We start from the raw sequence: 16,449 nt of genomic DNA, 5'->3' as shown, positions 1-16,449 counted from the left end.
AAAAAGGATAGTCCTAGAGTCCAAAAACTCGTGCATAAAGAGATTAAATGAGAAAAAAATAGAAGAGAAACAGAAAGACAAAATGATACACGCCCGTGGGCTCTGGAGAAGAATCAGTTGTGCCAAAGGTAGTTTGTGCTGACATCGTGACTGTGTCATTGCTCTGAAAGGGGCAGGTTATCCTTGCTGTAAAGCACAATGGAGACATAGAGAAGTGCAAGCGGATGAAGTGACCAGTAAAACTAGCTCCAAGAATTATCAAAAGCCAGGGTGCAGAAAATTACAGCCCAACTAAATATTAAAATGATTTTATTTTCAGATAAGGGTAAGTACAGAAAATACAGTAGGAATTATTAGTGTACTGGAAAAGTACATCCTTAGCCAGCAATGCTTCTTTCTTCTCTGAAGATATCATGTCCATTCTGGGAATTCAGAGCATGGTGGCTTTGAAATCGACATTTCAGACTTCCTAATCTGTACAAAAATATATAGACAAGAAATGCAGGCAAAAAAATATGAACAAACTATGTCCAGATAAATGTCTAAAGTGTGTTCTTTTGCCATTTGTATTCTGAAGTGATGGCTCTGGTTGAAGTAAAATTAAGAGCTCTGTTGGGATTTGAGTGAAGATATCTTATTAAAACAGCAGATTATATGTAATATGCTGTGTTTACAGGTCAGGAAAAGTTGTTGCACTGAAAATTCCCTTCGTACAGAGAGCAAGCCAACAACTTGCAGAGACGTACAGAATTTACATTTTTTAACTTGCTTACTTAAAAAAAGATACCCAAATATTCCTTCCAACATACTCCCCGAGCTATTTTGGTGTGCTCTTGCAATGACTTCTGCAATTGTGTAGCATTGCTCTCTCCCAACAATTATGCTCTCTCTTGAAATACTTAGTGTAGTATCAAAACCAATTCAGTCTGTATGAACTTTTTTGGGAAAATGATTTTGTATCATGTTTATGCAGATCTTTTACTGTATTCTTTTTTTGTTGTTGTTTTTATTTTTCTCCTGCTAGCCTACTTCTGTCCCAACTTCATGGGCTATTTGTTTTTACTACAGGAGTCATGATTTTATGTAATTGTTGAAGAGTCATTTAGAGTCTAGTTTTCCAATTTAATTTAATTTGTTTTTACTACAGGAGTCATGATTTTATGTAATTGTTGAAGAGTCATTTAGAGTCTAGTTTTCCAATTTAATTTAAGTGACAGATCCTCCTTTTTTTTTTTTTTTGTTCTCTTTTCCCTTCTGCTACTCTATGTGAGAAAAGAACTATTGATATCTTGTTGCTAATTCATTCAAGCCTGAGAAATATCTTCACAATTCTGCTTTCCAGATCAAACCTCAGATGAAAGAATCAGGTAAATTATTAAAACAGATAGACAATGTCTTCTGGTTTAAACTCAATTGTTTTGTTTGTTATTGTCCATTTTTCCATGATAGGTTCCATTCAGCTGGAATTTTATATTTGGCACCATATGAAATATCTGCTTACAGAAACACATATTTTGACACTATGTTGACATTTGCAAAGTATCAATAACCAGCACAATTGACACAGGCCAAGGAGTCATTAAAAGTAAGTACTCAGCATCTTACTAAATAAATTAACAAATTACTCTTTCATACTGTCATTACATTGCTGTGACTCTTGGTGTCAGGTGAGTAATTATTTACTTATGACTAAAAAGGAAGACAGAAATTTATACTGTATAGAGACTTTGGGAAAAGAAGAGTAAACTTGTACTTCACAAACATAGGGATGTAATTCAAGATACCTAAGTTAAGACACTAAACTCTATGTACACCTACAGAATTAGCCAGGAGAGAGAAAGGCTGCACCAGTGGGTGATTCAGAGCAGGATATTAAATAAGTATCTCAAGAATACACCATTTTGTTTTTATTTTTCCATTCTAATTAATGCATATACAAAGTAAAGTGACTCCATTTTTACGATGGTGTTCTTTTCTCTTTCTTTCTAGTGCTGTAATTTCAATATGATAATATTTCTTTTTTGTTTGCTTGTAGTCCAGTGGGAGAGGAAGACAGGCAAATCCTATGTAATTTTTTACCACATTAAAAGCCACAGGCTCTCTGTTAAAGCTGTATGTTCCAAATCCCTACTTGACCTGTGAGAACAGCTTGTTACTGAAGTGAAACAAATGTAAATTCCAAATTAAAAAAAAAAGGCAAGGGAACATTTAATTATCAAATTTGCTTCTGGCAAAAAGAGATTCCAATTTTCTTCTGTTTTTTCATTCTCTGGAAAACCTGCAAAAATTAGATAATCCTTAATCCAAAACTAATTCTTTATTCTTTATTTATTCTTGCTGCTTTCCTTCTTGTCTTGAATTTCTTTGTTTTACTGAGTATTGCATATAAAAGATGTGAGAAGCTTCAACGCCAGTTCTTTAAAACAGGAAGTGGTTCTTACTTTTACAGCTAAGGCATGAGAGTCCATTATGCCAGGGACAATTAAGTGATAGCTTATGCCAATCTTGGTAGCCTGTTTAAGGTAACACCATGTACTCCTATACTCATAGAATCATTTAGATTGGAAAAGATCCTTAAGATCATTGAATCTTAACACTGCCAAGTCCACCACTGAACCATGTCCCTAAGACCCATGTCCACATGTCTTTTAAATATCTTCAAGGATGGTGATTCAACCACTTCCCTGGGTTACCTGTTCCAATGCTTGACAACCCTTTTGGTGAAGAATTTTTTCCTGATATTCAGTCTAAACTTTCCTTGGCACAACTTGAGGCCAGTTTGTCTAATCCTATCACTTACTATGTGAGAGAAGAGACCAATCCTTGCCTCTCTACAGCCTCAGTTCAGGTAGTTGTAGAGAGCAATATGGTCTCCCCTCATCCTCTTTTCCTCCAGGTTAAATGATCCCACTCCACATAAGACCTGTGCTTTAGACCCTTCAACAGTTTCATTGCTCTTTTTTGGACGTGCTCCAGAACCTCAATGTTTTTCTTGTAGACAGGGGCCCAAAACTGAACACAGTATTCAAGGCGCATTCTCACCAGTGCTGAGTACAAGGGGACAATCACTTCCTTATCCTGCTGGCCACACTATTCCTGATACAAAGCAGGATGCTGTTGGCCTTCTTGGTCACTTGGGCATACCGCTGTCTTATATTCAGCTGGTTGTTGACCAACACCCCAGGTCGCAGGCTGGGATCTTTTGTCCCAGGCAGCCTTCCAGCCATTCTTCTCCAGGCCTGTAGTGTTGGTGGGTTTGTTGTGACCCAAGTGCAGGATTCGGCACTTGACCCTGTTGAATCTCATACCATTGGCCTTGGCTCATCGACCCAGCCTTTACAGTTTCCTCTGTAGAGCCATCCTACCCTCAAGCAGATCATCACTGCAGCCCAACCTGTTGTTGTCTGCAGACTTAAAGTGCACTTGATCCCCTCATCCAGATTGCTGATCCGATTAATCTGACTCCAATAATGAGCACTGGGGAACAGCACTTGTGACCAGCTGCCAAATGGATTTAACTGCATTCACCACCACTCTTTGAACTTGGTAGTCCAGCCATTTTTTTACCCAGCAAAGCTATGGACAGTCAGTTTCTCCAGGAGAATGCTGTGGGAAACGGTGTCAAAGTCTTTCCTCAAGTCCAGGTAAACAACATCCACAGCCTTTCCCTCATCCACTAGGCAGGTGACCATGTCATTGAAGGAGATCAAGTTAGTCAAACAGGACCTGCCTTTCATAAACCCATTCTGACTGGGCTGATCTCCTGGTTGTTCCGTACAAACCATATACCTTTAATATTTTAAAATAATTTAGAAATTTTGTATTGACATTTGTCTTGATGTGTCCATTGACTCAACATAATTAATAAAAATGTTAACATGCAAATTCCCATTTGAATTATGTACTACATTCATTACTGGCAAGGTAAAAGCAATTGTCCATCAGGAGGAAACTGATTTTTTCGAGAACTTTGAAGGATTCCTGCATTTGCTATTGCAGACAAGAGCTCGCTCCTAATCCCCATTAATTTTTTCAGTCAAAATGTCATATAGGTACCTGACTCATGCAGTTCGTTTGGCATTTACTGATTAAACCTCATGGGCATGGAAATACAGGGGAGTTCTTGCAAAATGAGTTGAACTGCATGAGATGATTGAAAGACTAATGATCAGATTGTCCAAAAGTATTCATAGTAGGGAAAAAACCCCAGAAGCTTGTTATTCACTTTGACCTCACTACTGCAAAACAGAAGTCAAAACCCCATAAAGAACTATAATAATTTTTAAGTAAAAAGATTTTTCAGAATAAATTGCCTTTTTTAAGGCATATACCTAGAAAAAATAATAACATTGAAAGATTAAATTTGATGCAGAGCAATTTACGTATTTTTTCTTTAGTAGTTTATCTCATATAGTTCATCTCTTTCCTCTGAAAAGACCCACTGTAACCCCTGGACAGGAATAAATGTGCTATCTATAGAGTATTTTGAAATGACTACTTAGTTGTAGTTAACACACAGCTCCTTGTCAAATTCCTGTTTATGTTTGCATTTCAGACAGTACAAACTGAATGCTGTGCAGTCCTCAGCACATTATTCAGCAACGAAGAAGGATGTTCAGTGAATGAATCAAGAGTAAATTAGTTTGCCAAGCATTACCTTCTTTCTTTGACATAATTATGGGATAAGGTTCATGTATTGTTTTTTAATCATTATTTTAAAATCCAAGTATTCTATATTGCTTTCCCATTACTACTTCTTACTTACCTGTTAGCATATATACCTCTGCTTATGAAATTCTTTCTCCACCATCTGGGGTATTTATGGGAGAGAACTGTTTTAGAACCAGAAGAAAATTCATTGTTTAATTATTAGGATGCCAGTAAAGTTTATTTGGAAAATTTTATTATATGAAAGACATAATTTGCATCCCTGGAAGTTTCTTAAATATTAAATCTCACTGCAGATAAAAAGATCCCAAAATTTCATTTAAAAGATCCTGGCTGCTTTGTGTCATTTGCCTGCATTGCTAGAAATAACATCAAGGATAATTTTCTATCTCTCTACAACATTACTAGCAATCATTAACTGTAAAATTTAATTTCCCTTAATGAATATATATGATGATATTATATTATTATATTTTTGTAGTTCAGTTATAGCTATTGTAATCATAATGTTAAACTTGCATTTGTAAGGGATAGCCTATGATTAGAGGTAATAGCAAGTAATGGTTCTTAAGCATTGTAAATATTTATCCCCAAGGCCTTGACTCAGTAAAACATTGTTCCAAACATTACCAGCAGTTCTCCATTTTTCCAGTTCTAATAAGACCTTTTAGAATCTCATTGAAGCAAACCAACACTTGTATGGCCCTACCCCCAAGTTCAAGTCTCTGGCTGTCATTTAATTAAAAAAAAAAATAATCCAAAACAAACAAGAAAATTACAGAAAAAAGTTTAAATTGTGGTTGTATTATCCAGGTAATATAAGCCAATATTTTATAATCAGTATATGGGGTTTTCCATTCTGGCTTCCATGTAAATGATGTTCTACTACACAGCAGCTACACAAGCACATAAAGGTTGGGCTGGTTTCAAATTAACAAAGACAGCTATGCATTATTCCTTTTAAAGATGTAAGCACATAAAAATAAACAGCCTAGAAATACTAGGATGGGATTAGTTAAAGGATTCCTTGCTTTTAAATAGGAAAAAAGGCAAATCTGAATCTAAAACATCTTTTAGGAAAGAGTGGGTTTTAATCATTGTTAAAGTATATGACTTTTTTAAGCTACTCATGTCTTATTTGATCCTTCTGGAATGAGAAGTTCATTTTTTCATTTCTAACAACAAATGTGTAGGATAATATTATATTATTCCAGCTGAAAATTTCAGCTGTATTTTGTAAACATAAAAGAAATAACTGGTCAAAATCAAACAAGGAATGAGAAATTTATTTAAATGGCATGCTATTATATTTTTGATATTTTGACTTCTCATTAGAATTTGAGCTATAAAAATTTTCTGACGCTAATTATATTTCCCGGGGTTAGACAGCTTTTTCTTCTCCTGCTATCAATCTATGATACAGAAAAGCGGGGGCCATGGGTTTCTACCTTTTTTGTAGATTTAACAGAAGGTCTAATGGTGAAGTGGAGGCAGGAAAAAAGGTTTAAAATGCAATTTGGGGAACAATAGGACTGTATTTGAAAATCAAAGCAAAATTATCAGAATGTGTTATGCATTACAATGTAAAAATAGAGAAACAGTACAACCTTGTCCATGTGCATCCATGAAAGCAACCTTTTTTCTGTGTTGTTTTCTCAACCCTTTATTTGCTTGAGGGGGAAAAAAAGTCCAAAAAACCAAAGGAAAATTGTTTAAATTCAAGTCAAATTGTCTGCAAAAGCAGAGCTTCTCTCTAGTGATATTGCTTTTATCAGATTCCTGTCTTATGCCTTTCATTTTTAGTCTAGGTACTGTATAGATACACTAGAGTTTCTTAAAATCAACTGCAGTGTTTCTATCCCTGAAGAAAATGCTATTCTCTGAGGTATAGACAAACTGACATAGACCAAAGTGAGGAAAGAAGGCATTTATACAACATGACCACACTGCTGTATGTATGGCAAATGCTTAATAGATTAGCTGAAGACAGATATTTTTTTTAAACAACATAGGGTGGAGGTGGGGGAAAAAACTTAAGTGTTTAATGAATAATGAAAGTTGAACAATTTAGTGGTCCCACTGCTTAAAATACCTCTGAAAACCCCAGTCTGAAACATTTGCTGAACCCAGGCCCAAGGGCCAATTATTATTTAATAAGAAAGATAAATACTGAGATGTTTTCTAGTTCTCTCAAACTGGAATAGGATATGCTATTTTATTGATTTGATTATCAAAACAGCATTGATACCTGCTTATCTATAGGCTGTAAAACCTGATAGAAAGAGCCCCACCTGCCATTGCTGTTCAACGTCCCAAATGATCTTGTGAAAATCTATACCTGTGAACTAGGGAAGGGAATGGAGAGGTAGAAGGCTCTCCAGGGAGAGGGAGGGGAGAGCACAAGGTGGATGACGCTTGACCTTCATTATACTCTGTGTTTGGAGAATGTTGTTCTGATTTCTGTCACTTGCTTTATGCCCTTTCACTGTCTTAACCTTTGCAAGTTTGACTGTAAAGTCTTTAAGGACAGCCAACTGATTCGGTTTAAAGAATTTGTGCAATAACTAGGACTATGGAGCTCTCTGATTTTCTGTGATAAAATTTGGATAGAGTTGGGGTGGAAGTAGACCAAGAAGAGCAGGCTATTTGCTCTAGCCCTTCTATCTGTGAACATAATCTCAAACTTTTGTTTGTTTTCCTCCTCTTCTATGCTGAATGCTGGTTTGCTCGTGAGGGAAGTGTGCCTACACAGTTCTCCTGTGTGGCTGACATCTTACTTCTTCTGATGGGGGAAAATGTCTAACTACTTGCACAGCTGAAGCTATTTTTGTGGACTGACCTAAGGTGAAACAGTTTCAAAATAATTCTGCACTTCAAACATAGCCATGAATTGCACAGGTCTCACTGAAACTTATAGGAAAATATTTCCTACAGCACCTTATCCCAATTAGAAGTGTGGTAGGCTTCAAGAGGAACCCAAGGAACTAAATCCTTGGGAACTAAATCCAAGCTGAACACCTTGACTTAGGAAATGGTGGGATGCTAGACACCTCACTCAGCACTTCCAGGTCTCCTCCAAAGCACGCTGAAGGCAATGTTTATGTTCTCATTAACACAACGGGCTTTGAACTATTCTCTAAATTTCCTTCATTTAGTCCACACTTTGACAGCTCAGTGGAAAGGAAAGACCTGGACTTTAATCTCACCAGCGCAGCTGTACAAAAAAGAGTTTTACTCTGAGAAAGGTCTAAGTGACATTTTCTCCTCCTCTCCCTAAGTAGTATGCCATTTGTGCTTCATAGCATTTGTTCATAAATCACACACAAAAGTGCAGGTCATGTGGAGTGGAGAAAGAAAACCTCAGAAAGCAGAACAAAGTATCATGGCTGATGGTGTGCAAATTATTTTAAATTTAAAATCTAACAAGGAGACTTTAGAAATAACGATCTGTGTACTAGTCGATGGAGCTTTTAGCTCAAGTTTGCTTTCCTAAATTTGTTCTGTCCCAGAAAGCAAAGATGCAAAGAACAGTTAAATGTAAATGCAGACTTATTGGATCTGGCAAGCTTTTTGACTTGAAACAGTAAGCTCAAAAGCAAACCCTTTCTTAAGCATTATTGCCCATCAGTGACAGAGGAAACTATCCAAGCCATTGTTCACCTTAAATGAACATCTTTTAGCAGTCCATTGAAAAACTATTCTGTTTCAAGAATTTCTGTCAGTAAAACAACAGCCCTGAAACAATGTCCAAAAATGTTCAGAAGAACAATGAGAAAGAATAAATATATGGAAGATGGAGAACAATACAGCATTTAATGAGCAGTACAAATCTTTAGGAAAGAAAACTGTTTAACAAAGCATTTTTTAATTCTCGCTGTATCCTTCCCAAGATGTAGAGGAACAGTGAATTTCCCTAAATAACACTGCATTAGGTTAAGTGCTGCATCTTTAGAATTGTTTGGTGTGCAAATTTCACTTAACAAATTACTTTATCTGACATGATTAAAAAATGTTCTATTCATTTCTTCATTAAACTTCAGGTTAATTACAAAGTTACAAAACGTATTTTCTTATTGAGCTCTCCTCTGCTAATCCAGGCATTTGAATACAAGGTGGTGGAAACAGACAATTTCAATACTGCAGTGAACACGTTTGTGTTTTTTTTTAATGCACAGTTCCTCATCGGTGAAATTTATTAGGAGCTCTGTAGAAGAACATAATGGTGAGTATGTAGCATCACAGGCCAGGGTACTGCTCTTGTATACTGATATAAAGACTTCTCTGAACTGTAGCAGTAGCTGGTGTAGGATATGTCATACGCCGGTGGTGCTGTTGTTCTGCTTACATGTTAGGGTGTTGCAACCTATGTTCTTCATATCATAGGCCTGTTAACCCCTAATCCTCCTTGCACCCTGCCTTCCACTCAGTTCTCCATCTAAGTCTTATGAAATGTTATGCACCCATCCTATGCAGGAATACCCATGACTTGCCCATTGCCAGACCCCTTTTACACCAGTTGGCATTAGTTCCTGAAGGCTGCATCTGGACTGCTGTGAAATGAGCTCAAAGAATAAAGTACAAATAAAAATTCTGGTCAGGCCTATCAAAAATGGCTAATGGTTTTGGGTGTGTAGACTGCTCAAACTCCTCAAAAGGGCTTTGAATGGAGGATGAGAACTTTAGATGCTTCAACTTGGCAGGTTTAGTAGTTTTCTGTGAAACAGTCAGGTTTTCCTCTTCATTACCTACAGCTAAGACATCCCAGAAAGGCATTGTATGTCAGTAGTCTATCTTAAGAATATACTAAGGTTTTATAACATTTTAGGAGAAATGGTGTATATTGCTTTTCATGCATAAAGCCAACTATTAACAATTTAGAAGCAGTAATATTATGTCCTTAATATTATGCCTTTGCAACTCTTCCTGACTGAATGGCAACACAATTGTAACATATTTTTGTAGTACTGCTGTTACAGTGCTTTTCAGCTCCACATTTTATAACCATAAACATTTTCCATGTGCTTTCTGGACCTGTTATAAATTTCCTATATTCCCCTTGTCAGGTGCTTTAGTATTTCATGTCTCCTTACCACTGTATCTCTTGTCCTCGGGAGATGCACATACGCAAAACCTGTGGCCTGAATGTGCTGAATGTTTTCTGGAATTATAGTTGTGAAATCTGAAACTCTGGAATGCCTTTTGTAAAAGAGTAGTTGACTACAAAATATTAATTATGACAGGAGGATCAAGACACAATTTCAAAAGGAAGCGGACAACTGGATTCAAAACTACTTTGAATATCTTATTAAGGACATAGGCACCTCTTATTTAGTGAGCTGTATCCTGAACAAAAATGCTAATCGTAAAAGGTTCAATGATGCTCAGTAACAGATGTAAGAAACATATTGTGTCTGCTAGTGCTGATTCATCACACATGCAAGAAACTATTAAATCAGTACATTATAAATTTGAAATGTCAGTGAAAGTTCAGGCATGTATCACGATCATCTTCATAGATCAGATCCATTGATTTAAGCTGTACAAAATTACTGTCTACTTTTGATTATTTACTGTGACCTAATGCTGTTTTAGATTCAGTTTCAAGAGAAATTTTCCAAGACAAACTTTAGCCATGTGAGAATATTTAATTTTCCTGGCTTCCTATAGCCAGGTCGAAGATGTTTCTTCTGCGGAAAACGCTCTCTGATATTGTTAAATAGGATTCTGTAATCTCCAGCAGCTGAAGTGTTTAGTTTGCATCCAAGGGGGGGTGGTATTTTTTTTTTTTTTTTTTTTTTTTACTCCAAGGCTAAAGATTAGCAGCTTTAAAGTAACATAAATGTTAGTGTTTATTGACATATCGTGTTTTCTGTTTAGAGATATCTATAATGACCTTGTTGCCATATTTTATTGTAATTACTACTTTTCCAGTTCTTAAAAATGCCTGCTTTTCCAGCTGTCTCCTCACTCATGCCTTTTTCCTCTTGTGCTCACTTCAGTTTGGTCCTCTCTTTATTCTTCTTCAGTGATTGAAAGTCAGAGGGAGAGAAGAAATAAAAAGGTTAGAGAAAAGAAACAAACTCTTCTTGGAACTATTCACTAGGTGAAGCTATTCACCTGGAGCCATTCAAGAGCAACTGCTTTGAATTCCTTTGAAATGCCATTCAAACTTTTAGTTGCACTCACCTCAGTAAATAATGCTCTTTGAAGCCAGGGTCGGGGCAAAAACGAACAATGGAAGAAGATGGCACCGGGAAAAAAGCAAAAACTGTCAGAAGCAGAGAAAGATAGTGCTGGAAGGGAACATCCAGGCCATAGATGAAAATTTCTTTCCACTGCATGCAGACAACTCTTATAATTCTACTTCTACACATTTGAAAATTTGATTTTAAAGCCCACTTAGGTTCATGTCCCCATCATTTCTATTAGAAAATAACTCTAGAGAGTCATTTGTTTAAAAAAAAAAAGAAAAGAAAAGAAAATTAATTTCCGTTATAGTTTTTATTCATTCCTAATAGGAAAAACAGGTGTATGACTACACCACACTTGGCCCCTTCTATTCCACCAAGTCTTCCATACCCTCAAATGCCTGCACACAGTGCCCATCCCATGCACACATGCACATCATGCTATAAATACCACTCTGGAGGGCTAAAACTAAGCCGCCATATTATTTTGACACTTGGAGCTGGACCACCCTACCCCCTTCTTCCCCAAAGTAATAATTGTGTTAAAGCTCCAAAGAAGTACTACGTACAGCCGGGAAGAGACCAGGCTGAACGCCAGGCAGTGGAGACATCGCCAGCCTATTCCAGTGGCCCCAGTCTCAGAGATGCCTCTCTCTTAGCCCTTTGCCTGGGGACTGAGCTGACTAAGTGGAGCACTGGCCTTTTCAGGGTAGATACAGTTGGAATGGCATCCAGCTACTAGAATAACTGCTTCTACACAAACACACAGCCTTCTGTGCCTCCCTGTCATTGTTTTAGACTTTATGCACATTTCCCGTTCTGTTAGTGCAAAATTCTGCCAAAGGCCATTGTCATTTTAACATGCCACAAAATTTTCCCTGTATAAAAACAAACAAAAAAAGGTTACTTCCAGCTAGTACTGCATGTTACAAACAAATGTGCACATAATTTTGGTAACTTTTAGTCTTCTTCCTCTTGCCTGCAGCTGTATTTAAAAGAATGAAGTTTTGAGACCTAAACTGATTTCAAAGGAATTGGTTACAAACTTAACAGATATTGTGTCAGTATTTGGCTTATTTAAGTTGATTGAAATATCATTTAGATGGGATTGTTGTCACTCTCCAGTCTTGACAATGTTACTGAGAGCTCAGTCTTATGGAGTAAATAATGAATAAAGACTTTAAAACTTCTCTGTGAGTTAAAACATCTAATGAATTGAATCAGCAATAACTTGTGAATTTAAATAGTTTAAAATAATTTGTGGGTAAAAAAGTAGGAGGGATGAACAGAAAAGCTGACTTTTTTGTTTTGTTTTTAAAAATAAGCCTGGTAAGTTTGATATTGTGTTATTGGTCCCTGTTGAAAAAAAGAAAATCTTTCCTTAGCAGAATGATAATCCATTCATCTGATTGAGACAATTTTGTTACCTGTATCAATTAATTCTTTTTTCAAGCTGTGATCATCTGTGTTTGAACTGAACACACCATCAATCAGTCAGTCATTCATGCAGCTCATGCAGCTGAATGGCCATTTAGGGGAACAGCTTATCACTGCAGTTGGTAAGCCAGCAAGTTCAAGGGTAGGTAAGAAATATAAGTGGAAAGATATATTCTGCATTTGACAAGTCATTAAATCATACATAATTTTAATTGCAATTGATATACAAAACAGTAATTGTAATTGTTTACAACTGCAGTTGTAATAAATTATTTAAACATCCCAGCAATCAAGATCCTAAATATATGAATTGCTAGTACCTAACATATTATATCTGTTCATTATTTGTGTAATCATTTTTCTGTGGCACTTGTTATTAGTCCGTCTCTAGAACATCAGTGCTGTATGAAGTAGTGGAAGGTGACTGCAAGACAGCCAGTAGGTCTTTCACCACAGTGGAGATGAGGCAGATATTCTCATAGTACCTAACTAGCCCCACAGTTGCTACATTTGTCTGTGTGAAATCTTATTTTAGTTATGGAGGGTGGTATCTAGTGACTTTTGTTTGGAATTAAGCACTGTGAAATTACTTGGATCATGATCAGATCATGACTGCTTTTCAACCAGGCATAATGTGAGCTGTGAATAGTTGCTGTCTTGTGACTGCAGTGTCTTTAAATTCTTTTTTGATTCATATTAATGTAATTAGGAATATGGGTTGGATGTGCGGAACATCAGCCTCACTTTCATAATCTTTAGATTTAGAGAAGAGAAAACTGGCCATACTTTGGTTTTTACTCTCCCAAAATTCGAAAAGACACAGCAGGCCCTAAATGAGTTCTTCAAGGCCATGTCTACATTAGCTAGCCAATGCAACCCTGCAGAGGCAGCCATGTGAGGTGAAATACCAACAGTAGACACCTCTAAAGGATGTACTTTGAATCCACTTTAGTCTGATCCTGCAGACTGATGCCTGTTACTATCTTGAGGCCATTAGTTGTGCTCCTGGAGAGAAACTCCTGGTTTAGTTTCACCTGAAATAAATCCAGTATGTGCACTGAAATGTCAACTGAAGTGTGGCAAGTGGGGACATTTGGGAGATTCACATCAAAAGTGTACTTCTCATCTGAACTGAAATGTCATATAAATGCACCCATAGGGAGGTAGTGAGCAGTGAAGTTTCTTGTAAATGCAGTGTTTCTATAAGGGGCGTCAGAGGATTACAAGTACCATTAATGAATTCTGCAGTCTAAGACAGAATCTATATGTGGCAAAGCTGGAAAAGCTTAGGCAGCCTGAACAAACCACCTGAGCAAACTAAATGAACCACCTTCAAAAATGTATTTTCAGGTCATTGTCAACGTTATTTGACTTTTTTCAATCAAAGCTTTGCAGTTTAGTATTTTACTTATAAGAACAACTATGTCATTTTCATTTGTCAGTCTGTGCTTAATAAAAGATACTTCAGATATAGCTTCAGATTTAACTTAAGCTTTTAATATTTTCGTAAAATGTATTGATAAGTTAAAACAAAAGTGCATCACCTCTAACTTAAATAAGGATTAGATAGATACAGATAGATAATTCTGAAATATTTTAGAGAGAATTGATCCTGTTCATGTCCGTGGCCCTACTGCTGAAACTAATGTAGCTACAGGCACAATGGTATTTTACAACTGTAAATATAACCTATGACCAGATGAAAATACAGAATATTAAGCAGAAAATTCAGCATAGGAATGGCATAGTTTACATTAAGTTCTTTTTGCTATTCGAACTTTCCTTACTGTGAGAGTGGGTGTGGTTCCACAAGAGGTGGAAGGGAGCCTACAGGAGAGCTGGAGATGGACCTTTGTCAGGAAGTGTAGTGACAGGACAGGGGGTAACGGATTTAAATTGGAAGAGGGGAGATTTAGATTAAATACTAGAAAGAAATTCTTTGTAGTGAGAGTGGTGAGGCACTGGAACAGGTTGCCCAGGGAAGCCATGGATGCCCCATCCCTGCAAGTGTTCAAGGCCAGGCTGGATGGGGCTTTGAGCAACATGGTCTAGTAGGAGGTGTCCCTGCCCATGGCAGGGGGGCTGGATCTAGGTTATTTTCAAAGTCCCTTCCAAACCAAACCATTCTATGATTCTATGATCATTCACATATTCTGCAAAGTACATACAAGAATGTTACATTATATGCCAGTTTGTTTCAAATACATTAAAACAAACAAAAAATTATAAGCACAAGTATTGCCATCTAAAATGTACTAAAACAACACCCCATAAAAATCAATCCTCTTATTCATCATAACACAGAAGGTAATGATTATTCTAAGAAGGCATACATATACACAGATAGAGGACCTCTGCCTGCCTCCATTATCTGTGAGAAAAAAAAATTTCTTCACAAAGAGGAGTTGTTTTTATATAGGTCAATAGTGTATTACTTCCCTTGAACACTACAGATGTGTGAAACTGTAAAGAGATAATTCCTCTGTTTTTCCTTTAACCTAGCATATTTCTAAATCACAGCTCTTCTGAAATGTTAATGACTGATGTGATAGGATTGAAATAATAAGCATCTGCCAATCTCAGGAAGATATCAACAAGGAACTCCCACTCTACAAATGTTGCTACTGTAATGTGCACAGCCAGAATCTGTCTACTAGGTGAAATGCATGGAATGCATTGAAAAATTGTCTCCTCGTATTTTAGTAGCAAAAATGGTTAAAATAATTGCTTACAGAATTAGCTTATACTTTGTTGTTGCACAGACATGTTAATGAAGAGAGGTTAGTTGTAATTTAAGCAAATTGTTGAAGTGTCTTCAGGTCACACCTGTTTCAGCAGAAATATATTTTTTCCTCCTCAGGGATCTTTCTTTAGTTTATAAACTAGCAGGTCCTTGGAAGAGATGTTTCACGTGTTCTGATTCTGTATTTAATAAGATGAGCTCTAATCAAGGCCTGGAGTGAAGCTGCCTACTGTTGCGACCATCAAAGGAAGAAATATTTTTGATGTTGTATCTATAAATGAATCTGAATTTCTCTGTTCCTAATTTGCCATTATAATGAAGAAAACTAGAGCTAATTTGCATGTTTTGTGTTTATGCATATATTGCAAGCCTCCCATCTTTAATTAGTGGTTGATAAAACTGAGTTGAAGGAGTTAAAGATTCGCATGTCACTAACAACTATCCCACTAAAAATGGCAGGGAACAAAAGTCAAATGTGCTACTTGTTTACAATACCAAATGTATTTCAAAAAGGAAGATCTGTGATCACATCTATTAATGGTTTTGTGTCCTATGCCACCATCAAGATTGAAGCACTTAAGTCCTAGTACATGTGGCCATCGGTTGGTGGCTGGATTAACCATAGCTATTTTTCTGTGATTGACAATTTATCATCTGTTTGTGAATGACAAAGATGCTCCACACCATCATGATTTTTTTTGATCCCAGTTATTTACAGCTCTGATGATGGAGTGAATGGTGGGTGCACTCTCCTGTCCTTGGAACTCACATAAACCTAAGTACAGCCAAAGAGTACAGAGGCTCCACAGGCCCTCAATAAAAATGGTCCCTGAGAGCAAATCCACAATCTTGGTTTCATATCCTACTTCCCTCCTGTCTTCATTTGTCTTAAAAATCCTTCCAACCCTGCTGCCTGGCAAAAAGATTTTGTTACAGTTGCCTTTTTATCTGCTTCACTTATGCAACTTCTTCAGATTTGCAGACTAATATACTTAATGGTCTGAAGTATGAACAGTTGCTATCTTTTTTTAACACATAGTATGTTGATCACTTAATTCGTTCTGTAAAGCACCTGTGGCAGAGAACATGTCATCGTGTATGAAATCTTGGCAGCTTATCTAGTTTCTTCTCTTGTTGTTGAATACATCTTTGAACTGGTCTTGTGTTGTAGGCTGCCTGGCTCACTTCTGCAGGTGCAATGCTTGTACCTGAATGGGAGTGCAGGGTTTAACACATTTTCAAAATGCTCCTTTTGTACATCCATGTTGTCACCGCAATTTGTTGTCTGTTCACCTTTTCCAATGTTTGCATCACTGCCTAGATTGGGTTTCCATGTAATGTAATTTGACACTGTGTTAATGCTTTGGTTCTTGGTGCTTTATTTAGCTGTTGACCTCTCTTTGTATATTTTGA

At 36.8% G+C, this 16,449-nt stretch overlaps 1 long non-coding RNA gene across 1 annotated transcript; it reads right to left on the bottom strand.

Moving 5' to 3' along the window:
• Positions 1 to 379: 379 nt before the first annotated feature.
• Positions 380 to 10,899, bottom strand: LOC106885959. The gene is made up of 3 exons (XR_001411541.1): positions 10,855 to 10,899; positions 4,766 to 4,832; positions 380 to 474 (listed from the first exon to the last, which is right to left on the bottom strand). It is a non-coding gene; the product is annotated as an uncharacterized LOC106885959 (long non-coding RNA).
• Between the last annotated feature and the right edge of the window lie 5,550 nt (positions 10,900 to 16,449).

Source organism: Calidris pugnax, unplaced genomic scaffold (genome assembly GCF_001431845.1).
Source record: "Calidris pugnax isolate Ruff unplaced genomic scaffold, ASM143184v1 scaffold13, whole genome shotgun sequence".
Taxonomy (NCBI): domain Eukaryota; kingdom Metazoa; phylum Chordata; class Aves; order Charadriiformes; family Scolopacidae; genus Calidris; species Calidris pugnax.
This window is presented reverse-complemented; position numbering and strand designations above follow the sequence as displayed.